General features: G+C 39.4%; 1 non-coding gene across 1 annotated transcript; it reads left to right on the top strand.

Annotated features, from left to right (window-relative positions):
- The first annotated feature begins 22249 nt into the window (after positions 1–22249).
- LOC111550072 lies at positions 22250–22353 on the top strand. Its single transcript, XR_002733914.1, has one exon. It is a non-coding gene; the product is annotated as a small nucleolar RNA U13 (small nucleolar RNA).
- The last annotated feature ends 1547 nt before the right edge of the window (positions 22354–23900 follow it).

The following is a 23900-nucleotide window of genomic DNA, read 5'->3' as shown; positions in this document are numbered from 1 at the left end:
TTTTAGCACTTGTGTTAACATTATGAAATGAAAAGATAAAATTCCAACTTGTACATTAACACAAGACTGTATAAAGTAAGCATATAATATTTACACACTTGGATGTGTCATAGGCACCTCAAACTCAATACGTGCCAAATTAAACATGACTCTTCCCACAAACCCTGCTTTACTCTCCATGTTTTATGTATCCGTGAATGGTGCCATGATCTACAAAAAGCTCATTCCTTAATGTTCTCAATTGTGATAGAATGAATAAACACTCTCTTTGAGGTTCAGTTACCACATTCATAAAGGGGACTTACTAATAATTGCATCTTACAATGATTGTGATATTTAATAGGGAACATTAGGCACGAAAGAAATACGAGCATTGAAAAATACTATTCTTGTGTTAGCTTTATTAATGATTTAGGCAAAACATTATAAAGGAGCAAAGATGGCATATGAATTATTTCTGCACTGAAGTGGGGAAAACCCAGAGAAGTTTGAGCTGGATAGAATCTTGACTCAAGAAGAAAGGGAGGATGCGCATTTTATGCTTGAAATACTCTCGTGGCAGAATCTTAGCATTTGTGTTAGTGAAGAGAGATAAGTCAGGAATATCAGGCTATGGAGGGTGTAATGGACAGAATTCTGTCCCTCCGAAATCCATATATTGAAGCCCTAACCCCTAATTAAACTGTGTTTGGAGATAGAGCCTTTAAGAAGGTAGTTAAGATGAAATGAGGTCCTAAGAGTGGGATTCTAATCCAATAGAACTGATTTCCTTCAAAGAGGAGAAAGAGATACCAGAGCATGATGTCTCCCTCTATATAGAAAAGGCCATGTAATGACACAGTGAGAAGGTGGCCATCTACAAGCCCAGAAGAGAGGCCTCGCTAGAAACCAACCCTCTCGACACCTTGATTTTGGACTTCTAGACTCTGGAACTGTGAGAAAATAAATTTATGCTGTTTAAGCCACCCAGTCTGTGCTATTTTGTTATGGCAGCCCAAGCAAACTAATACAGTCTGTTAAAAATATTAAATGTTAAATACAGGCATGCCTCAGAGATATTGCAGATTGAGTTTCAGATCATCACAATAAAGTGAATATTGCAATAAAGCCAGTCACACAAATGTTGTAGTTTCCTAGCGCATATAAAAGTTATGTTTACACTAGACTGTAGTCTATTAAATGTGCACTAGCATTATGTCTAATAAAGACAATGGACATATATACCTTAATTTAAAAAATACTCAATCGCTAAAAAATGCTGATGACCATTTGAACCTTCAGTAAGTTGCAATCTTTTTGCTAGTGGAGGGTCTTGCCTCCATGTTGGTGGCTGCTGATCGGCTTCTTACAAAATTGGAGTCAATCCTCTCCAACCCAGCTGCTGCTTTATCAGCTAAGTTTATGGAATATTCTAAATCCTTTATTGTCATTTCAACAGTGTTCATAGCATCTTCACCAGGAGTAGATTCCATCTTAAGAAACCGATTTCTTTGCTCATCCATAAGAAGCAACTCCTTATCCATTAAAATTTGATCGTGACATTATAGCAATTCAGTCATACCTTCAGCCTCCACTTCTAATTCCCGTTTTCTTGCTATTGCCAACACATCTGCAGTTACTTCCTCCACTGAAGTCTTGCTTCCTTCAAAGTCATCTATAAAAGCTAGAATCAATTTCTTCCAAACTCCTGTTCCTGTTGATATGTTGATATCCTTCCATGAATCACAAATGTCCTTAATGCCAGCATCCAAGGTGGCAACCAGTGACCATGGCTCTTGATAGTCATATCCTTGGGTAGTTCCTTTCCACATTGAAAAGACCCCAACTGCCTGACCAATTGGATATTGTGAAAGTAACGGGAAGTGATTTTCAAAGGCATTGCAGTTTCTGCCTGGTCTCGTGTCTCTGTTTCTTTGAGGGAAGCCAGCTGCCATGTTGTGAGGGTACTCAAGTTGTCTATGGACAGGCACACATAAAGAGAAATTGAAGCTAGATGTTCCCATCCCCAGTCTCTAAGATCCCCCTTAGTTATTATTAGGTCCTTCAGCAAGACAAAGAAAATTCAGCTTTTTCTGAAATTCTCCTACTCTCAAAAAATAAATTATGTCTTGGCCTTCAGCTTTGTTTGTTTCTGCCACTGCAGGAAGTAAGTTTTGTTTGGTTTAGTGTGTTTGTTTTAAATGCTGCCAGGGACCATTTTTGACTCTCATGTTTCATCTTAGGTTGCTGATTAATAAATACAAGCCTGTCATTTTCTTTCTTTATCATTCCAATGGTACTTAAAAAGGCAGACAGTCTTTGTAATTCAATATCAGTCAGTGATTAGCCACGGATTGTCCCTGTGGCTCTAGTTTGGTCAAGGATAATTATGAATTGTAGAAAGAGACAGTTATAAACTTTTAACTGCCAAGAATTTACAGTAGCTGGGGGATGGATATACCGACTGGTTCAATGAAAGGAACCTAGGTGGAAACTCACGCATCCATGTGCACACCGAAAATCGAAAAGACTTAAGCAACAACATATTTAATGAAGAAAAATTTCTCTTTTAGATTGGCAACAATATAAGGCATCCTACAACCGTCACTTCTATTCAGTATAATAAAGGAAGGCCAGAAGAAGAAATAAAAAGACTCACAGAAATAAAGCTTCATGATTCATAGCCTGTCTCATGTTCAGTTCTATAATTAGCATTTTTCTGGACTTCTATAGCACGCTCTGCCCTTAATCCTTAAGCCCTTTCTCTCGAACTGTTACTTTTTTGCATGTCTCTGACTCCCTCACAGCAATGATCAAATCCCCTCTGGATGAATTGAGACTCCAATAAAAACATATCAAATCCAGCAGCTAACTTTTGCCAATATGGCAAAAAATTCATGAGGGATACATTCCAAAACCCCCAGTGGATACCTGAAACTGCAGATAGTACTTCATGCTAAAATTACTATGTTTTTTCATATATATACAAACTGATGATAAACCTTAGTTTATAAATCAGGTATAGTAAGAGATGAACAAAAATAATAAAATAGAACAATTATAACGATATATTGTAGTAAAAGTTACGTAAATGTGGTCTCTTTCTTTCTCTCTCCAAAAATATCTTATTGTATTATACTCAAGCTTCTTGACCATGGGTAACAAATATGAAAAGAGAGACTGTGGCTAAGGCAGGGGATTATGGTACAATATTGAACTCTTCTTCCATAGTCTGGAAGAAGAATGACAATTTCTGTTGGGGAAAACTCAGAAACTGAATGGATTTGGATGCCCAGAAAGGAACGTCTGGCAGTTTTGAACTAAGTCAGCAATAGTAAAACAAAATTGATTCTATGAGTTGAAACTGCTTTTAATTTTATCCCAGACTCTCTCCCAATTTTCTTGGTTCTCTTAGAAGCTGTCCAGATTGGCTTGGCTAAAACTCGATATTGGAATGTTGCATATAAAACCTGGGGAGGAAAAGGTATATGATCATTAACAAACTCCCTGGTTGAATTCATGTCATAATCACCAGCATGGCTTCTGTCCAGGCAGAAGGTCATGCTTGCTGAAGAATGAACCACCTCTGCCCCTGGGCATCGTGTCACACATTCTGTGGCTTTGGGAAGCAGCCTTAGGCAGGATTGGAGCCTAGATGGACAGACAGAGGTCTTTTGCACCTTCAAAAGCAAACAACAGTAGAGCCCCCAAGGCTGCTTCTACATTCTTTAGTTTTTATTTTTGAAATGTGTTATTAAAAATGTCAAATATATGAAAAAATGGAGAGAAAGGGATAATAAACACCTGTCACACCTAGATTTAATAATTAAATCATTTGTTTCATCTATTTTTGGTAAATTTTAAAATAACTGATTATAGATGTCATAACAATGTTTCCCTAGTTATTCCAGAATGCATCTCTAAGAATTAAAACTTTCACACATAACCACATTATCACGTCCAACAAAATTAATAATTTCCTAAAATAATTTATTATCAGTCTTTATCTGCATGTCTCCATTAAGTTTTACAACACCTTTTAGAGCTAGTTTTGACAGGCCATGATACAATCAATGACAACATATGGCATTTCTCTAAAGAATATTTTAACATAGAACATTCCTCTTCCCCTGTTTTTTTTATGACAATTTGTTGAAGAGACTGCATCAATTTTCCTTTAGAACATTTGATTCTGATTGTTTCCTTCTCTGATTGTTTCCTTGTAGGAATGTTTCATTTGTACCTTGCTTAGGTTTTGGAATTTCCTGTAAATCAGAAGTTTAGATGGACAGATTTGATTCGATTTAATTTGAGTACATTAATTAGATGGCAAAACACTTCTTTGCAAGAATATCTTAAGAATGTTATGTTTTTCTTATTGCATCACACCAAAACTGGTCAGTCATCTAATTACTAGTGTTGCTAATATTGATTATTCATGCAAGGTGTCCGCATGCAAGTAACCTGTGGGCTCTACCTTAGCTCTGTGTCATTTCAATTCTCTGTTAGCCTTTTATTTAATGGTTTAGCAGCACTAAAAATTCTTGCCTGAATCAGTTAGTCCATTGAGAGTTGCAAAATGATCACCTTCTGTTTTTTGGTGGTGGTTTTTCTCACTTGTTGAGTTGGATGATTGATTCATTATTTTTCAACCTTCCTACTGCATTCTAATATAATATTTAGTGCTATAAAGTTAGAATCTAAATCTCACACAAATGTTGATATATAATATTTTTATAATTATCATTCAGTTCAAATGTTTTATGATTCCCTTTTTTTTTCCTTAACCCATTTGTTATTTACAAGTAGCTTTTAAACCTTCAGACATCTCTTAGAGTTATCTATTTATTATTGTTTTAATTATATTTTGTTCAGAGGACAATTGTTTTTATAATCCTGATACTTTGGTATTCAGTGAAAGTTGCTTTTAGGCTTAGTTCTTAGTCATTTTAAAAAAAAGTTTCATGCCTAATTGAGAAGAATATCAGCTCTCTCTGATTTTTTGGTATAGGGTTTTATGTATTAGTAACAGTTTAAGAGATTAATTCATTGTTTTATCCATCCATAGCCTTAAAAAATGTTTAAATCTAGTTAATCAATCATTTAGAAAGAAGACTGTTAAATTTCCCACTGTGGAGGTGGATTTGTCAATATTTTTCTTGCTGTTGTATCGAGCATTGCTGTATATATTGCTATATTATATATCTGATACCCACACATTTAGAGTTGTTATACCTAACAAATAATTCATTTAATCTGTAAGATCATATTAGAATAATGGCAGTGTCCAATATTTAGTTCCCCTTTGTGTAATCTCTATAATTAGTCTTCATATGCATTATGTTTTTATAGTCAACATTTGTTCAAGTTTACTGTCCTACTTGTCACTTTCTTTGCTTACCTTTCCTTCTTTTTGGATTTAATTTCCCATTTCCTAAAGCATATAGTTTTTGAATTCTTCCAATGAGAAATTTTATTGTCACTAAACATTGATTTGTAAAGAGGGTGCTTACTTTTGTCATTCTTTTTTTTTTTTTTTTGAGACAGTGTCTCACTCTGTAGCCCAGGCTGGAGTGCAGTGGCGCCACCTTGGCTAATAGGAGCCTTGAACTCCCAGGCTCAAGTGATCCTCCTACCTCAACCTCCAGTGTAGTTGGAACTACAGGCACATGCCACCATGCCTGGCTAATTTTTTGGAGGGCTGGGATTACAGGCGTGTACCCCCACACCTGACCTATCTTGTCATTATTCTTATGTGTTGATTTAGGTGGGATAAAATTCCAAGGTCTAAATTCTTACTAGTCATGTGCCTTTGAGAATGTTGCTTTACCTAACTCTTCCTCAGTTTTCTCACCAGTAAAATGAAAATTAAGAGTATGCCCACCACTGGGTTTGCGCCTGTGGTCCTAGCTACTCAGGAGGCAGAGGTGGAGGGTGGATTTTATGTATTTTATTTTTATTTATCAAACATTTGCATAGCATTTACTATGAGCCAGCCCTGTTTAAGAGTTACAAATGTTAACTCATTTAACTGACATAAGGTAGGTACAGTTTTTTTTTTTTTTTTTTTTTTTTTTTTTTTAGGGATGAGACTTTGTCTCTATTATGATGATTAAATTAAAAATAAAATAAACTGATTTTGGAAATATGCTGGTCTAGATAAATAACCAGTAAACACATTTTAAAATTACCTGTATAACATGGCAAACATACTCTCAAAAACTTATACTTGCAAGAAAGTAACAGGTATCCCCATAGGCAAAATCTGAAGCAGAACCCAGAAAATCAGAGCAATAAACAAAAGAACTCATTATTTCTCAGCTGCAGTGGAGGAAAATATATACGCTTTGTGGAGTGGCAATTAGTTTCAAAGTTGTTTGGTTTTAAGGGCTAAAGCCAGAAGATAATGACTTGAACTTGTGTGATTTTACTAGTTGAAACTGAGCCAAATGGCTGTACCATTAGTGAAAGTGTGGAATAGGAAAAAAAAAAAAAAAAAAAAAAATCCTCATCTCTAAATTACAAATAAAATACATGAAATAAATGAATAAGTTGCTTTCTGTCATTCCTTAAAAGATAACATTCTACAGTTGTCTGTCGTTTATTATTACTTTTGAAAGGTTGGTGGTTTATCTAATTGCCATTCCTTTTTAGGAAACCTGTCTTGTTTCTCTTTTTGCATTTGGGATTACTTCCTCATCTTTAAGTTTCTGCTATTCCACTGGATTACCTAGGTATTTCACTTCTATTTATACTGCTTGGGGGTGTTATACATTGTCAACTGGGGAATTTGTGTCTTTCATCAGTTTGGAGAACATTTCAACCATTTAGTTTTTAATATTTTCTCTCCATTATTTCATTTCTTGTTCATCTCTGGAAATCTGAATAGACATACACTGGGCTTCGTTCTTCCATCTTCCATGGCTCAACTTCTCTTTCCCACTTTTCATTTCTTTCTCTCTGGAGCATTATATATCTGCAATAAAGTCTCCCATTTATTAATTCTCTGCTTAGCTCTGTCTTATCTGTTTTGTCCAACCTATTAGGTTTTTAATTTCAATAACATATTTTTATTTATACAAGTTCCATTTGATTGTTTTCCAAATTTGACTGAACTTTCATGATAGTTTTTCCTAGCTCACTTATAATAAAATATTTTCTTGTTAGTTTTCTGATTTATGAGTTATGAACTCATGTTCAATGGAGAGTTTTTTGTTTGTTTGTTTGTTTTTTGCAGGATTCCTATCTGGTTATATGGTCTAAAGAGAGTATGTGTCCCATAAAAAGGTTTTGAATGTGCTTCATCCAGGTACTTCCAGTGATATTATGCAGTGATGCAATCACAGGCCAGTTATATGTTGCTTTCTCAATTGAAACATTCCTGAACCACATAGATAATGGACTGAAGAACTTGAGCCCATGCCAGGAACTCCATTATCAAAAATTCTCAGATCTGACATTTTACTTATCCATCTAGATTCCCAGGTCAAGATATATAAGCATCCATGCCTTTTTCCTGGGCTGGCAGGTATTTCTTTTTTCTATTCCACAGTTTCACTAATGGTACAGCCATTTGAATGGCTCAGTTTCAACTAGTGACATCACTAGTCAAGTTGAAGTTATTATATTTTGGCTTGAGCCCTTTAAACCAAACAACTTTGAAACCAGTTACCACCACTCAAAATACATATTCTTTCCTCCAGGACAGCTAAAAAATATTAAGTTCTTTGGGTTGTTGCTCTTGTTTTCTGGGTTCTTCTTCTGGTTTTGCCTATGGGGTTTCCCTTACTTTCTTGCAAGTATAAGGGTTTTTTTTTTTTTTTGCATTAGTTTTTTAAATTTTTAAAAAAATTTTTATTATACTTTAAGTTCTAGGGTACATGTGTACAACGTGCAGGTTTGTTACATAGGCATACATACATGTGCCATGTTGGTTTGTAGCACCCATCAACTCATCATTTACATTAGGTATTTCTCCTAATGCTATCCCTACCCCAGCACCCCACCCCCCGACAGGCTCCAGTGTGTGATGTTCCACACCCTGTGTCCATGTGCTCTCATTGTTCAGCTCCCAATTATGAGTGAGAACGTGCAGTGTTTGGTTTTCTGTCCTTGTGAGAGTTTGCTGAGAATGATGGTTTCCAGCTTCATCCGTATCCCTGCAAAGGACATGAAATCATCCTTTTTTATGGCTGCATAGTATTCCTTGGTGCATATGTGCCACATTTTCTTAATCCAGTCTATCATTGATGGACATTTGGGTTGGTTCCAAGTCTTTGCTATTGTGAATAGTGCCACAATAGACATATGTGTGCATGTGTCTTTATAGTAGCATGATACATAATCCTTTGGGTATATGCCCAGTAATGGGATTGCTGGGTCAAATGGTATTTCTAGTTCTAGATCCTTGAGGAATCGCCACACCGTCTTCCACAATGGTTGAACTAATTTACATTCCCACCAACAGTGTAAAAGCATTCCTATTTCTCCACATCCTCTCCAGCATCTCTTGTTTCCTGACTTTTTCATGATTGTCATTCTAACTGGCATGAGATAGTATCTCATTATGATTTTGATTTGCATTTCTCTGATGATCATTGATGATGAGCATTTTCTCATATGTCTGTTGGCTGCATAAATGTCTTCTTTTGAGAAGTGTCTGTTCATATCCTTTGTCCGCTTTTTGATGGGGTTGTTTTTTTTCTTGTAAAATTTTTTAAGTTCTTTGTAGATTCTGGATATTAGCTCTTTGTCAGTGGGGTAGACTGCAAACATTTTCTCCCATTCTGTAGGTTGCCTGTTCACTCTGATGATAGTTTCTTTTGCTGTGCAGAAGCTCTTTAGTTTATTTAGATCCCATTAGTCTATTTTGGCTTTTGTTGCCATTGCTTTTGGTGTTTTAGTCATGAAGTATTTCCCCATGCCTATGTCCCGAATGGCATTGCCTAGGTTTTCTTCTAGGGTTTTTATGGTTTTAGGTCTTACATTTAAGTCTTCAATACATCTTGAGTTAATTTTTGTATAAGGTGTAAGGAAGTGATCCAGTTTCAGCTTTCTACATATGGCTAGCCAGTTTTTCCAGCACCATTTATTAAATAGGGAATCGTTTCCCCATTGCTTGTTTTTGTCAGGTTTGTCAAAAATCAGATGGTGGTAGATGTTTAATGTTATTTCTGAGGCCTCTGTTCTGTTCCATTGGTCTATATATCTGTTTTGGTACCAGTACCATACTGTTTTGGTTACTGTAGACTTGTAGTATAGTTTGAAGTCAGGTAGCATGATGCCTCCAGCTTTGTTCTTTTTGCTTAGGATTGTCTTGGCTATGTGGGCTCTTTTTTGGTTCCATATGAACTTTAAATTGTTTTTTTTCCAACTCTGTGAAAAAAGTCAGTGAAATAAAATTGTTTACAGACAAGCAAATGTGGAGAGATTTTGTCACTACCAGGCCTGCCTTACAAGAGCTCCTGAAGGAAGCACTAAACATGAAAAGGAACAACTGGTATCAGCCACTGCAAAAACATGCCAAATTGTAAAGACCATCGACACTATGAAGAAACTGCATCAATTAACGGGCAAAATAACCAACTAAGATCATAATGACAGGATCAAATTCATGCATAACAATATTAACCTTAAATGTAAATGGGCTAAATGCCCCAATTAAAAGACACAGACTGGCAAATTGGATAAAGAGTCAAGAACCATCAGTGTGCTATATTCAGGAGACCCATCTCAGGTGCAAATACACATATAGGCTCAAAATAAAGGAAGATCTACCAAGCAAATGGAAAGTGAAAAAAGCAGGGGTTGCAATGCTAGTCTCTGATAAAACAGACTTTAAACCAACAAAGATAAAAAGAGACAAAGAAGGTCATTACATAATAGTAAAGGGATTAATTCAACAAGAAGAGCTAACTATCCTAAATATATATGCACCCAATACAGGACACCTAGACTCATTTAAAAAAAGGCCTTAGAGACCGACAAAGAGACTTAGACTCCCACACAATAATAATGGGAGACTTTAACACCCCACTATCAATATTAGACAGGTCAACAAGACAGAAAGTTAACAAGGATATCCAGGACTTGAACTCAGCTCTGGACCAAGTGGACCTAGTAGACATCTACAGAACTCTCCACCCCAAATCAACAGAATATACATTCTTCTTAGCACCACATTGCAGTTATTCTAAAATTGACCACACAATTGGAAGTAAAATACTCCTCAGCAAATGCAAAAGAACAGAAATCACAACAAACTGTCTCTCAGACCACAGTGCAATCAAATTAGAAGTCAGGATTAAGAAAGTCACTCAAAACTGCACAACTATATGGAAACTGAACAACCTGCTCCTGAATGACTGCTGGGTAAATAACGAAATGAAGGCAGAAATAAAGATGTTCTTTGAAACCAATGAGAACAAAGACAAAACGTACCAGAATCTCTGGGATACATTTAAAGCAGTGTGTAGAGGGAAATTTGTAGCACTAAATGCCCACAAGAGAAAGCAGGAACGATCTAAAATCAACACCCTAACATTACAATTAAAAGAAGTAGAGGAGCAAGAGCAAACAAATTTAAAAGCTAGCAGAAGGCAAGAAATAACTAAGATCAGAGCAGAATTGAAGGAGATAGAGACACAAAAAACCTTCAAAAAAATCAATGAATCCAGGAGCTGTTTTTTTGAAAAAATCAACAAAATAGATCAGTAGCAAGACTAATAAAAAAGAAATGAGAGAAGAATCAAATAGATGCAGTAAAAAATGATAAAAAAGATATCACAGAAATACAAACTACCATCAGATAATACTATAAACACCTCTATGCAAATAAACTAGAAAATCTAGAAGAAATGGATAAGTTCCTGGACACATGCAGCCTCCCAAGACTAAACCAGGAAGAAGTTGAATCTCTGAATAGACCAATAACAGATTCTGAAATTGAGGCAATAATAGCCTACCAACCAAAAAATGTCCAGGACCAGACGGATTCATAGCTCAAATCTACCAGAGGTACAAAGAGGAGCTGGTACCATTCTTTCTGAAACTATTCCAATCAATAGAAAAAGAGGCAATCCTCCCTAACTCATTTTATGAGGCCAGCATCATCCCAATACCAAAGTCTGGCAGAGACACAACAACAACAAAAAAAGAGAATTTTAGGCCAATATCTCTGATGAACATAGTGACAAAAGTCCTCAATAAAATACTGGCAAACCGAATCCAGGAGCACATCAAAAACCTTATCCATCTCGATCAAGTTGGCTTCATCCCTGGGATCCAAGGCTGGTTCAACACACACAAATCAATATATATAATCCATCACATAAACAGACCCAATCACAAAAACCACATGATTATCTCAATAGATGCATAAGAGGCCTTTGACAAAATTCAACAGCCCTTCATGCTAAAAACTCTCAATAAACTACATATTGATGGAACATATCTCAAAATAATAAGGGCTATTTGTGACAAACCCACAGCCAATATCATACTGAATGGACAAAAACTGGAAGCGTTCCCTTTGAAAACCAGCACAAGACAAGGATGCCCTCTCTCACCCCTCCTATTCAACATAGTGTTGGAAGTTCTGACCAAGGTAGTCAGTCAAGAGAAATAAATAAAGGCTATTCAATTAGGAATAGAGGAAGTCAAATTGTCCCTGTTTGCAATGACATCATTGTATATTTAGAAAATCCCATCGTCTCAGCCCACAATCTCTTTAAGCTGATAAGCAACTTCAGCAAAGTCTCAGGATACAAAATCAATGTGCAAAAATCACAAACATTCCTATAAACCAATAACAGACAAACGGAGAGCCAAATCCTGTTTGTGAACTCCCATTCATAATTACTAAAAGAATAAAATACCTAGGAATCCAACTTACAAGGGATGTGAAGGACCTCTTCACATTTTTTCTCCTTCACTTATGAAGCTTAGTTTGGCTGGATATGAAATTCTGGGTTGAAAATTCCTTTCTTTAAGAATGTTGAATATTGGCCCCTACTCTCTTCTGGCTTGTAGGGTTTCTGCCAAGAGATCCACTGTTACTCTGATGGGCTTCCCTTTGTGGGAAACCTGACCTTTCTCTATGGCTGCCCTTAACATTTTTTCCTTCATTTCAACCTTGGTGAATCTGACAGTTGTGTCTTGGGGTTGCTCTTCTCAAGGAGTATCTTTGTGGTGTTCTCTGTATTTCCTGAATTTGTATGTTGGCCTGCCTTGGTAGGTTGGGGAAGTTTTCTTGGATAACATCCTGAAGAGTGTTTTCTAACTTGGATCCATTCTCCCCGTCACTTGCAGGAACACCAGTCAAACGTAGATTTGGTCTTTTCACATAGTCCTGTATTTCTTGGAGGCTTTGTTTGTTTCTTTTCAGTCTTTTTTCTATAATCTCATCTTCTCGCTTTATTTCATTAATTTAATTTTCAATCAGTGATATTCTTTCTTCCACTTGATCAAATCAGCTACTGAAGCTTTTGCATGTGTCATGAAGTTCTCGTGCCGTGGTTTTCAGCTCCATCAGGTCATTTAAGGCCTTCTCTACACTATTTATTCTAGTTAGCCATTCGTCTAAGCTTTTTTCAATGTTTTTAGCTTCCTTGCGATGGGTTAGAACATGCTTCTTTAGCTTGGAGAAGTTTGTTATTACCGACCTTCTGAAGCCTACTTCTGTCAACTCGTCAAACTCATTCTCCATCCAGTTTTGTTCCTTTGCTAGTGAGGAGCCGCAATCCTTTGGAGGAGAAGAGACACTCTGGTTTTTGGAATTTTCAGGTTTTCTGCTCTGGTTTCTCCCCATCTTTGTGGTTTTTATCTACCTTTGGTCTTTGATGTTGGTGACCTACAGATGGGGTTTTGGTGTGGATGTGGTTTTTATTGAGGATGATACTATTCCTTTCTGTTAGTTAGTTTTCCTTCTAACAGTTGGGCCCCTCAGTTGCAGGTCTGTTGGAGTTTGCTGGAGGTCCACTCCAGACCCTGTTTACCTGGGTATCACCAGCAGAGGCTGTAGAACAGCAAATATTGCTGCCTGATCCTTCCTCTGGAAGCTTCATCCCAGAGGGGGACCCTCCTGTATGAGGTGTCTGTTGGCCCTTACTGGGAGGTGTCTCCCAGTCAGGCTACACAGGGCATCAGAGACCCACTTGAGGAGCCAGTCTATCCGTTCTCAGAGCTCAAATGCTGTGCTGGGAGAACCACTGCTGTCTTCAGAGCTGTCAGACAGGGACATTTAGGTCTGCCAAAGCTGTCTGCTGCCTTTTGTTCTGATATACCCTGCTCACAGAGATGGAATCTATAGCAAAGTAGTAGGCCTTGCAGACCTGTAGTGGGCTCCACCCAGTTTGAGCTTCCTGGTCTCTTTTTTTTTTGAGACGGAGTCCCGCTCTGTCGCCCAGGCTGGAGTGCAGTGGCCAGATCTCAGCTCACTGCAAGCTCCGCCTCCCGGGTTCCCGCCATTCTGCCTCAGCCTCCCCAGTAGCTGGGACTACAGGCGCCGCCACCTTGCCCGGCTAGGTTTTTTTGTATTTTTTTTTTTAGTAGAGAAGGGGTTTCACTGTGTTAGCCAGGATGGTCTCGATCTCCTAACCTCGTGATCCGCCCGTCTGGGTCTCCCAAAGTGCTGGGATTACAGGCTTGAGCCACCGCGCCTGGCCCCCTGGTCTCTTTGTTTACACTGTGAGCACAAAACCGCCTACTCAAGCCTCAGCAATGGCAGAGGCCCCTCCCTCCATCAAGCTGCAGCGCTGCAGGTCAATATCAGACTGCTGCGCTAGCAGTGAGCGAGACTCTGTGGCCCCGGGACCTGCCGAGCCAGTCACAGGAGGGAATTTCCTGGTCTGTTAGTTGCAAATACTGTGGGAAAAGCATACCATTCCTCCAGGTACAGACTATCACGGCTTCCTTGTCTAGGAAAGGGAAATGCCCTACCCCTTGCACTTCCCGGGTGAGGTAATGCTCTACCCTGCTTCGGCTTACCCTCTATGGGCTGCACACACTGTCCCACCAGTCCCAATGAGATGAACCAGGTACCTCAGTTGGAAATACAGAAATCACCCATCTTCTGTGCGGATATTGCTGGGAGTTGCAGACCAGAGCTGTTCCTATTCAGCCATCTTGGAAGCCTCCAACTGTTTTTCCTGTTTGTTTTTTTGAGAGTATGTTTGCTATAAGAGTAATTTTTAAATGTGTTTACTGGTTATTAATCCAGTCCAGCATATTTCCCAAAAATGAGTTTAGTTTTCCAAAAATGAGTTCTGAAGAACCGTCATATTCAATCCAATGTAACTAAGTGTTGGAAGAAAAAACTTAACGTTAGAAAAACTGTTTCTCTAGAACTTACATTTAAATATATGTAAGAAAACTAATCTTAATTATACATTTTCTTATGTATAATTAAGAAATAATTGCATTGTTTATGCAATGATTAGCCCTTAAGCAAATGCTGCGCCATTCTACAGAATGCCAGAAAGTCAAAGTAGCAATTGATATAACCAAATCAAATATAAGCTAGCCATCTCACTAATATATTATCTGATCAGTGGTCAATGACCTGTGTTCTATCTCTTGATTTAAAATTCCAGTAAACATTTGATATTGTGTTGTAATCTTAGAATTCAATTCTGCCATTCCATCAACAGGTGGTGCCATTGTACTATAATTTGAATGTTGTGAAAGAAAAATATTTTGTCATTAGTTGCACTGATAAGCATCTCAGCTTTTTTAGAGCTGCTTTTGCACCCTGAGAAATTTTGACTTTAGGGTTTTAAAAAATGTTACATGGTTAAAGTTATATGGCAGAGCAAAACTGGCTGGATTCTTCTCATGTATATTAAGTCTAGAAATTGCATGCTGTATGTCTATTTTGCCTCTAAAGTCATAATAACCAAAACTAAAATTCATAATAGGTAGTTATATATTCCAATATATAGAGAATATCTGCTTTAATATTTTTGATCCTGAAAATTCTCATCTTATTTTCATTTTATAAATTTAAAAAACTACCAGGTATTAGAAAAAAAGAACAAAAAAGCTTCACTTTTTTGTAATACCAAGAAAAGCAAGACAATATTTGTGTTTTTTTCTTTACATATACCATTAAATATTCTTTACATATACCATTAAATATAACACGGGACAAGGGTCACAGCTCTGCCAAAAGATCTCTTTGTAGCTATGTGTTGCCAGAAACAACACTGTGGAGCTCCCTTTCGTGTTGTGGCAAGTCATGTGGGGACAGCTTGAGTTGGGTAACCTCATATGCCCTGTCATAAAGTGAAGGAAGAGAGGATGACATCAGACTCTACTCCACTCTTTGTTCTGCCTGCAATTCACTATGTAAACTGGCAAAGCTATTTCCTCAAGGGTAGCTGTCAAAGTCACAGCATGATCACGGGAGGTGGTAATAGGAAGTTGGCATGAGCCACTGACAGAGAAATTAGTTTGAGGCTTCTTGTGATTCTCCTCAGGGATTTCAGGAACAGCCAGCTTTTCTAAGCTAATCAGTCCTACATTGTTGTGATGGATGATCAGAAAAAACAGTAATTGAAAATGATACAGTTCTTTAGTAATGCGAAAACTGTAAACAACAGAAATATCAAGAAATGAAACAAACATTTAGAACCATTTGGATAAATTAGACGAATAGGTCAGCAGATGAAAAATTCAGTTTCAAAGTAGACAAAATAGAATTTATTTGGGAGCAGACATCCAAGTTAGGGGCTATATGTTAAATGATGCAATTATCAATACACCGAACATATTTTTTTCTTTTATTAATAAACTGGGAAATATTCTTAAGATCATTTTCCTTTGGTTTAAGTGGTATAGTTTTGGTATAGTTTTCATTTACACAGCATATATCGGTGGTTCACAGACACGTTCTGAAATTTATTCTCGAGTTTATTCTTGTTCATTCTTATTATGCAACTCTGTCACAATCCCCATTTCACAATTAAGATACATTTTGAAAAGTTACACTGAACGTAAGAATTGCAGCCCAGACTAAAAGCCAGATCTCTCGAAATTATGTTCTCTTTTTTATTCCACAATGGAGACCGAACAGATGAAATTTTAACTATAACTATAGTTGCTCTGTTGTAGAGTAAGTGAATAAGTTTAGAGGACAAAGACAGTGTATAGAATAGTACAACTGTTACTTTTATTTGTTTACTCCTTTTAGACATGGGAGTCTCACTAGGTTGCCCAGGCTGAAGTGTAGTGGCTATCCACAGGCGTGATCATGCCGCACTACAGCCTTGAATTGCTGTGCTTGTGATCCTCATGCTTCAGCATCCTAAGAAGCTGGGACTACAGGCACGTGCCACTGCATCTGGCTACAAATATATATATTTGTATATATATTTTAATATATATAACAACAAATATATATATATACAAATATATATATATATATATAATTTATTTATTTATTTATTTTTGAGACAGAGTCTTGCTCTGTCACCAGGCGGGAGTGCAGTGACACGATCTCAGCTCACTGCAACTTCCACCTCCCGGATTCAAGTGATTCTCCTGCCTCAGAATCCGAGTAGCTAGGACTACAGATGTGAGCTACCATGCCCAGCTAATTTTTGTGTTTTTAGGAGAGACGGGGTTTCACCATGTTGGCCAGGATGGTCTCGATCTCTTGACCTCGTGATCCGCCTGCCTCAGGCTCCCAAAGTGCTGGGATTACAGATATGAGCCAACGCCCCCGGCCAAATGTTGTTTTTATTAAATTGTGATAATAGATATTTTCCCCCTATCCTTTCCATGAATTGTGTTACCATATGGTTCTATCTTCATTAAGGTTTGAATTGTGCAGGCAGAACCTTTCTGACTTTCAGATCTGGCATTTTTTTTTCTAACTGGAGTAGTAAGTGAAGAGTGGAAAATATACTTTTGCCTGGCACAAAAGAGAATGAGGGCAGATCCAAGCCTTATTTTGTTATTATTCAATTCCCATCTGCCATTACACTCTTTTAAAGTTTGTTTGCAGTTTTTTATCCATTCTGTGAGAGATAACAGAGTACACTTTTGCCCTTTTTCCTTTATGTCAGGGAAGTGAATAATGATTTTTTTAATGAGGATCAACTTTTAATTTTGAGACTTTATACCTCTTGATAGCAGTAAGCATGCTTTTTATTAGTTAAAAATTATAGCTCTTGTTTTTACAGAAATTTTATGTAAAGTGGTCATATATTATATTACATCATATTCTTTTTTTTTTTTTCTTTTTTGAGACAGAGTCCCTCTCAGTCGCCCAGGCTGGAGTGCAGTGGCACGATCTCGGCTCACTGCACGTTCCCCCTCCTGGGTCCATGCCATTCTCCTGCCTCAGCCTCCTGAGTAGCTGGGACTGCAGGCACCCATCACTATGCCAGCTAATTTTTTGTATTTTTAGTAGAGACGGGGTTTCACCATATTAGCCAGGATGGTCTTGATCTCCTGACCTCATGATCTACCCACCTCAGCCTCCCAAAGTGTTGGGGTTACAGGCGTGAGCCACCGCGCCCGGGCCTACATCATATCCTTTAACTTAGAACTGATAAAAATAGAGGGTTTGATTTATCATTGTTGAAGGTCGTAGAGAACAGATTTGGAGCTGCAAGAACACAACACACTTCCCCTGGAAAACACTCCAAGAAGTAAATCTCTGGACATTGTTTACAGCCCTAGTAGGATACAAGAAGAAATGTTCTTTATTTAGAAAAAGAATCATAAAGCTAGGAAATATTAGATAAAATGTCTATAAGTAGGGAAGAGAGAGGAATGGTAGAAAAATGTAGATCTCTATAAATGTTGTGGCTGCGATAGCTTAGGCTGCCATGGAAAATACCACTGATAAAGTGGCTTAAACAACAGATATTCATTTGCTCACAGTTATAGAAGCTGGAAGTCCAACGTTAAGGTGCAATCAGGGTTGGTTTTTGTGAGGCCTCCCTTCTTGGCTAATAGGCGACTGCCTTCTCTCTGTGTGGTCATGGCCTTTCCTCTGTGCAAGCTTGGAGAGCACACTCACTCTCCCTTCCTCTTGGATCGTCACCAGTTCTATGGGAGGCCCCACTCTTATGACCACTTCACTTTCATTACCCCCTTAAAGGCACTATCTGTAAATATAGTCACATTGGGGAGTTAGAGCCTCATCATATGAATTTGGGGGCGGGACACAGTTCAGCGCATGACAATGACCTTAACACTAGGACAGTTGTTTTGCAGAATGTCACTCGATCTAAGTTTCATGTTTCCTCATGAACAGATCTAGGTTAGGGATTTTGGGTGGGAGTCTCTCACAGGGGATACTGTGTTCTCACTGCATCCTCTCAAGTGATTTTAATTTGTCCAATGGTGTTTACTTTGATCACCTACCTGAGTGACCAAAGTGGTGACTCTCAAGACTTCTCAGTTATGAAGTTTCTTGATGTGTTGCTAAATAACAGTTAGTAAGCATGGCTTGTAGCTTGGAAAAACTGATAGCTCTCATTAACAGAAGTAGAGATGCCAGAAAACCCATGAGAGATTGTGGAAGAAGGGGTATTTAAGGACTTGAAAATGCTAGAATGAGTCTACTGTACCTAACCAGAAAACCCACCAGCTGACCATCCTCAGGAGGGTCCAGAAAATATGACATTGGCCAAATTGATAAGAAATGCCCTGGTGAGGGGAAGGGGCACCAGCATTTTGAGAACCTCAGGAAAGTCTGTCTTCTGTAGATTGGGGCTGAAGGTAGCTGATGGTGTTGCAGAACTGAGCTTTTTAGTAGCAATGAGGATAGTAGATCCCAGGATAGCGGAGGCCAGGAGGCAGCCTTTAAGAATCAGAAGAAAGATGAACATAATTCATATAACAGGTAGTAAGACTGGAATTGCATTCAGAGGAACCTGATCTGCAGGGGACTTGGGAGATGGCATATGGTTTTCCTAAGGGCAAGAGTGTTGAGCCGCTGTCACAGGCTGGGTTCTCTAGAAACGGGCTGGTGTTTAGGAAGCAGGTTGTTCACTCAGGTATGTCCTTGGGATTGAAACTTGTGAAACTGAGGGAAAGAAAGCAGCATTAAGCAGAGGGAAATGAACTTCATACAAGCCTGGCTGACCCTCAGGGTGAGCTGTGAAACTCACATGGTTTTTTTAGCAGTGTTCCAAGTTGGGTTGGGATGGCCAGGCCTTATTGTCCCACATTGATCAATGAATAGATGTTGGCCACCTTGGGAAGGGGCAGGTATTAGTCAGGATTCTGCAGAGGAACAGAATCAATGGGACAGATATCTAAATCTCTCTCTCTCTCTCTCAAGAGAGATTTATTGTAAGCTATAGGCTCATATGACTATACAGGCTTATGGAGGCTGATTCTGGAGGCAGATGTGATTTCACCATCTGCAAGCTGGAGACCCAGGAAAGCTGGTTCTGTAGATTCTACTCCAAGACTGAAGGCCTGAGAAGCAGGAGGTCTGAGTGCAGGGGAAGATCAATGTTCTGGCTCCAGCAATCAGATAAGGAGGGATTTCAAACTTTCTCCACCTTTTTTGTTTTATTCAGGTCCTCAATGGATTGGATGATGCCCATCCACATTGGGGAGTGTGTCTTTTTTACCCAGTCTACTTTGTCAAATGCTAATCCCTTTTAGAAACATCCTCCTAGACATATCTAGAAAGGATGTGTCACCAGATATCTGGGCATCCTCTGGCCCAGGCAGGTTGAACCATGAAATGACCCATCACGGGGTATAATGTTGGGTAAGGCAGCTCTCTGTCACTGACAAATCCCAAAAGGGTTTGCCAAGTGAAGCCTATCTGACAATAACATCCCTAAAAATGGGAGCAATGAGCCCTTTATTGACTGAGGACCTGGGGGATGTATTAGAGTGTTCAGTACAGTCTACCTCTTGTGTCTACTTTGTCACACACTTTCTAGGAACTGCTCTTTCAGCTGGTGTGTCTGTGGGACAACAAGAAGAGGAAGGTTAGTGGGACCAACTACAGAGCTCACTGTTGCATATATATTTCTAGTGTGCACAGGCTAAGTCTTGTAGCTCGTTTTGAAGTATAGTTTCCTTTCTTTCCTTATCAGGCCCAGCACATCCCTGACTGGCGTAAGTTATGACTTCACCTGAATTATAGGCCTAGAGAGGCCAGGAAAGGACTTAAAGGCAGATCTCAGGTGGGGCACATTTTGACTTGCAAGGGAGAGATTTCTAGCATTGTCTTCAGGCAAGGTGGAGCATGCTAGCTTTTAATAGAAAGAATGGACATTTGTGCAGGCTCAAAGGATTCAAAGACATCTAGGAATTTAAGATTTGGGGAGAGCATCAAACCAGACACCCCCTTCCTATGTGTCAGGACCCCCCCATCCCCCCCTTTCTTTTCCTTTTCTTTCTTCTTTCCTTTCTTTTCCTTTTTCTTCCTTCTTTCTTTCCTTCCTTCCTTCCTTCTCTCTGTCTCTTTCCTTTCTTTCTTTCTTTTCTTTCTTCCTTCCTTCCTTTCTTTTCTTTCTTTCTTTCTTTCTTTCTTTCTTTCTTTCTTTCTTTCTTTTTCTTTCTTTCTTTCTTCTTCCTTTCCTTTCTTTTCCTTTCCTTTCTTTCTTTGTCTCTTTCTCTTTCTCCCTTTCTTCCTTTCCTCCCCTTCTCTCCCTCCCTCTCAGCCTCCCTTCCTTCCTTCCTCCCTTCTTTTTTTTTTGAGACGGAGTCTTGCTCTTGTCACCGAGGCTGTGACACGATCTTGGCTCACTGCAACCTTTGCTTCCCGGGTTCAAGTGATTCTCCTGCTTCAGCTGCCTGAGTAGCTGGGATTGCAGGCATGGACCATCATACCTGGCTAATTTTTGTATTTTGGTAGAGACACAGTTTCCCCATATTGGGCTGACTGGTCTCAAACTCCTGGGTTCAAGTGATCTGCCTGCCTCAGCCTCCCAAAGTGCTGGGATTACAGGCATGAGCCACCGCACCTGGCCAGGACACATTCTTTCTAAACCAAACCCTGACCTCAGTATAGTGGATTTGTCTTTGATTTTATTTTAACTAAACTAATTGTGGAGCTCAGTCACCTCCACAATTCATACCTGGACATAGCCCTCAGTTATCACTGCCTTCCCAATGTGAGGTATATGACAAAGAACACCATCTGGCTTTCAGACATAGTTTTCCATTAATAAGTCTCAGATTTTTGTTACATATTTCCAGAGTTTAACACAGTTTAACCCTACTCATCCAATTTTCTTGACCTTGTAGCTACGATTCCCTCCATCTTTCTCAAATTTCTGATACACCAGCTAGTGCACACTGTACTATTGACATGCCATCCCAGTTTACCACCAGCGAAAGTTTCTGGGAGCACCTGTGTTCTGCCTACCCCTATGGATGTAGTCCTTACTGCAGCCAGTGGCAGAAGTGCTATCTTCAAAACCCCATCTTATCTCCTGCTTCCACAGAATACTCCTGGGATCAACTGTTGCAGGTTCTAGGACAGAATTTAGGGTATACTTGGAGTCAATACCTGTGGAAGGCAGGTTATAGGAGCAGGATTGGGCAGAGGGAAATCCAGCTCTGTGGCAGACCCAACACCAGTCTTGGCCAACTGCAGGGAAGCCCTGGAGCCAAAATGGCCCTTTAGTATTGTCCTGAGTTGAGTGGGGATGCTAGCCCTTTATATTTCTGCACCAAGCAGTCACTGGATGTAGGCCATTCTGGGAAAGAGCATGACCTTAGTAGACAGTGTCTCTACAGCTGGGTGATACCTAAGGATGCTGGCAGTTCAAAGATGCCTTCAGAGAGCATCCCAGCATCTGGGACTTCAAGTCTTTCATAGAAGAGGCACCTGAGTGGTTCATCACAGTGTCCAAAGCAGTTGTCAGTAAAGGCCTTGCTTACTCTACGCCATCAAAAGATACAAAGAGTGGATGAGCAGTCCAGGCATGGTGGCTCATGCCTATAATCCCAGCACTTTGAGAGGCTGAGGCAGGTGGATCATGAGGTCAAGAGATTGAGACCATCCTGGCCAATATGGTGAAACCCCATCTCTACTAAAAATACAAAAATTAGCTGGGCATGGCGGCATGCACCTGGAATCCCAGCTACTCGGGAGGCTGAGGCAGGAAATCACTGGAACCCAGGAAGTGGAGGTTGCAGTAAGCCAAGATCACACCACTGCACTCCAGCAGGGGCGACAGAGTGAGACTCCGTCTCAAAACAAAACAAAACAAAACAAAAACCCAAAAAAACAAAACATGGATGAGCAGAGGCTGAGGTGGGTGCTCCGACAGAAAATGATGAGCTCCTTTGGTCGTTCGTAAGTGTGATGAGTGAGTATTCACATGCATGTGTGAAATGTGTCACTCTCAAACCTTATTGCAACATGGGCACATTACTCATCTGACATGGAAAAAGCAAATAGGTCAGGTACAGTGGCTGATGTGTGTAAACCCAGCACTTTGGGAAACCAAGGCACGAGGATTGCTTGAGGCCAGGAGTTCAAGACCACCCTAGGAAACATAGTGATACCCTGTCTGTATTAAAAACAAACAAACAAAAATTAGCCAGGCATGGTGGTACATGTCTGTAGCCCCACCTACTCGGGAGGCTGAGGCAGGAGGATTGCTTGAGTCCAGGACTTCAAGGCTGCCGTGAGCTATGATGGCACCACTGCACTCCAGCCTGGGTGACAGAGAAAGATCCTGTATCAGATAAATAAATAAATAAATACATAAGCCCTTGTCCAGTATCTAGGCTTGAGCTTTCTCACTCTGAACTCATCAACTGAAGAAGAGCTAGAGTCTTCACAGTAAAGAACTCCGCAACTCCACAGCATATGTCTGAAATAGTGATTGTCTTAATCCTTCAACGAAGACCCCCAGAGCCATTTATTTGGATAAATGTACACTGGAGAAAGGACAAGACCCAGCTGTCTTGCAAGCTGTTGGACACAGATTCAAGTTGGAACTGATATCCAAGGACCCTAAGTGGTATCATGTCCCCACACAGCCCCCATCCCATGCCCCAGACATGTATATACAGGGGAAAGGAAATCGATGAAGTCCTGGCCCAGGTCTGTTTCACTCTGAATCCACTGGGTTCACTTAAATTACAGTCAGTGTATTTATCAAGTTGCTGTGCTTTAAATCTTTCACTCTTGCTATTTGTTTCCTATTTGTCCTGTATTTGTTTTTTTCTTCCTTCTTTTTCCTGCCTTCTTTTGGAACAAATGAGTATTTTTCAGAATTCCATTTTCTCTCCTTTCTTGGCTTTATCTTTTAGTGGCTGTTCTAGGTTTGCTGTACATCTATTTTATTTTATTTTACATGGAGTCTCACTCTGTTGCCCAGGCTGGAGAGCAGCAGCCCAATCTTGGCTCACTGCAACCTCTGCCTCCCAGGTTCAAGAGATTCTCCTGCCTTGGGCTCCTGAATAATTGGGATTAGAGGCGCCCACCACCACACCCGTTTGTATTTTTAGTGAGATGGGTTTTCACCATGTTGGCCAGGCTGGTCTCAAACTTCTGACCTCAGGTGATCCATCTGCCTCAGACTCCTAAAGTGCTGGGATTACAGGCATGAACCACCATGCCTGGCTGGTTTACTATATATCTTGAATAAATTACAATCTACCTTCACCACTTCATATAGAGTATATGAATCTCACAATGTTGTACTTATATTTCATCTTTGCTGTTCTTTGGGCTATTATTGCCAGTCCTTTTACTTCTATGTATGTGATAAACCCTGCAACCTTTAATAAGTGTGGGTGGTGGATGCCTCAGTCCCAGCTCCCTTAAGTAGGTACAAGGCCTTGTTTCCTGCTCCCTAGAAGTTTCTCAAAATACATGATCCATAAATTTCAGCTTCAGCTACCATTCAGGTTTCAGCTTTCTAAACACCCTATTTTTTTTCCTAAGAATTTTTCCTATTCTTGGATGCTTAGCTCTTCAT

Source organism: Piliocolobus tephrosceles, chromosome 9, assembly GCF_002776525.5.
Source record: "Piliocolobus tephrosceles isolate RC106 chromosome 9, ASM277652v3, whole genome shotgun sequence".
Taxonomy (NCBI): domain Eukaryota; kingdom Metazoa; phylum Chordata; class Mammalia; order Primates; family Cercopithecidae; genus Piliocolobus; species Piliocolobus tephrosceles.
This window is presented reverse-complemented; position numbering and strand designations above follow the sequence as displayed.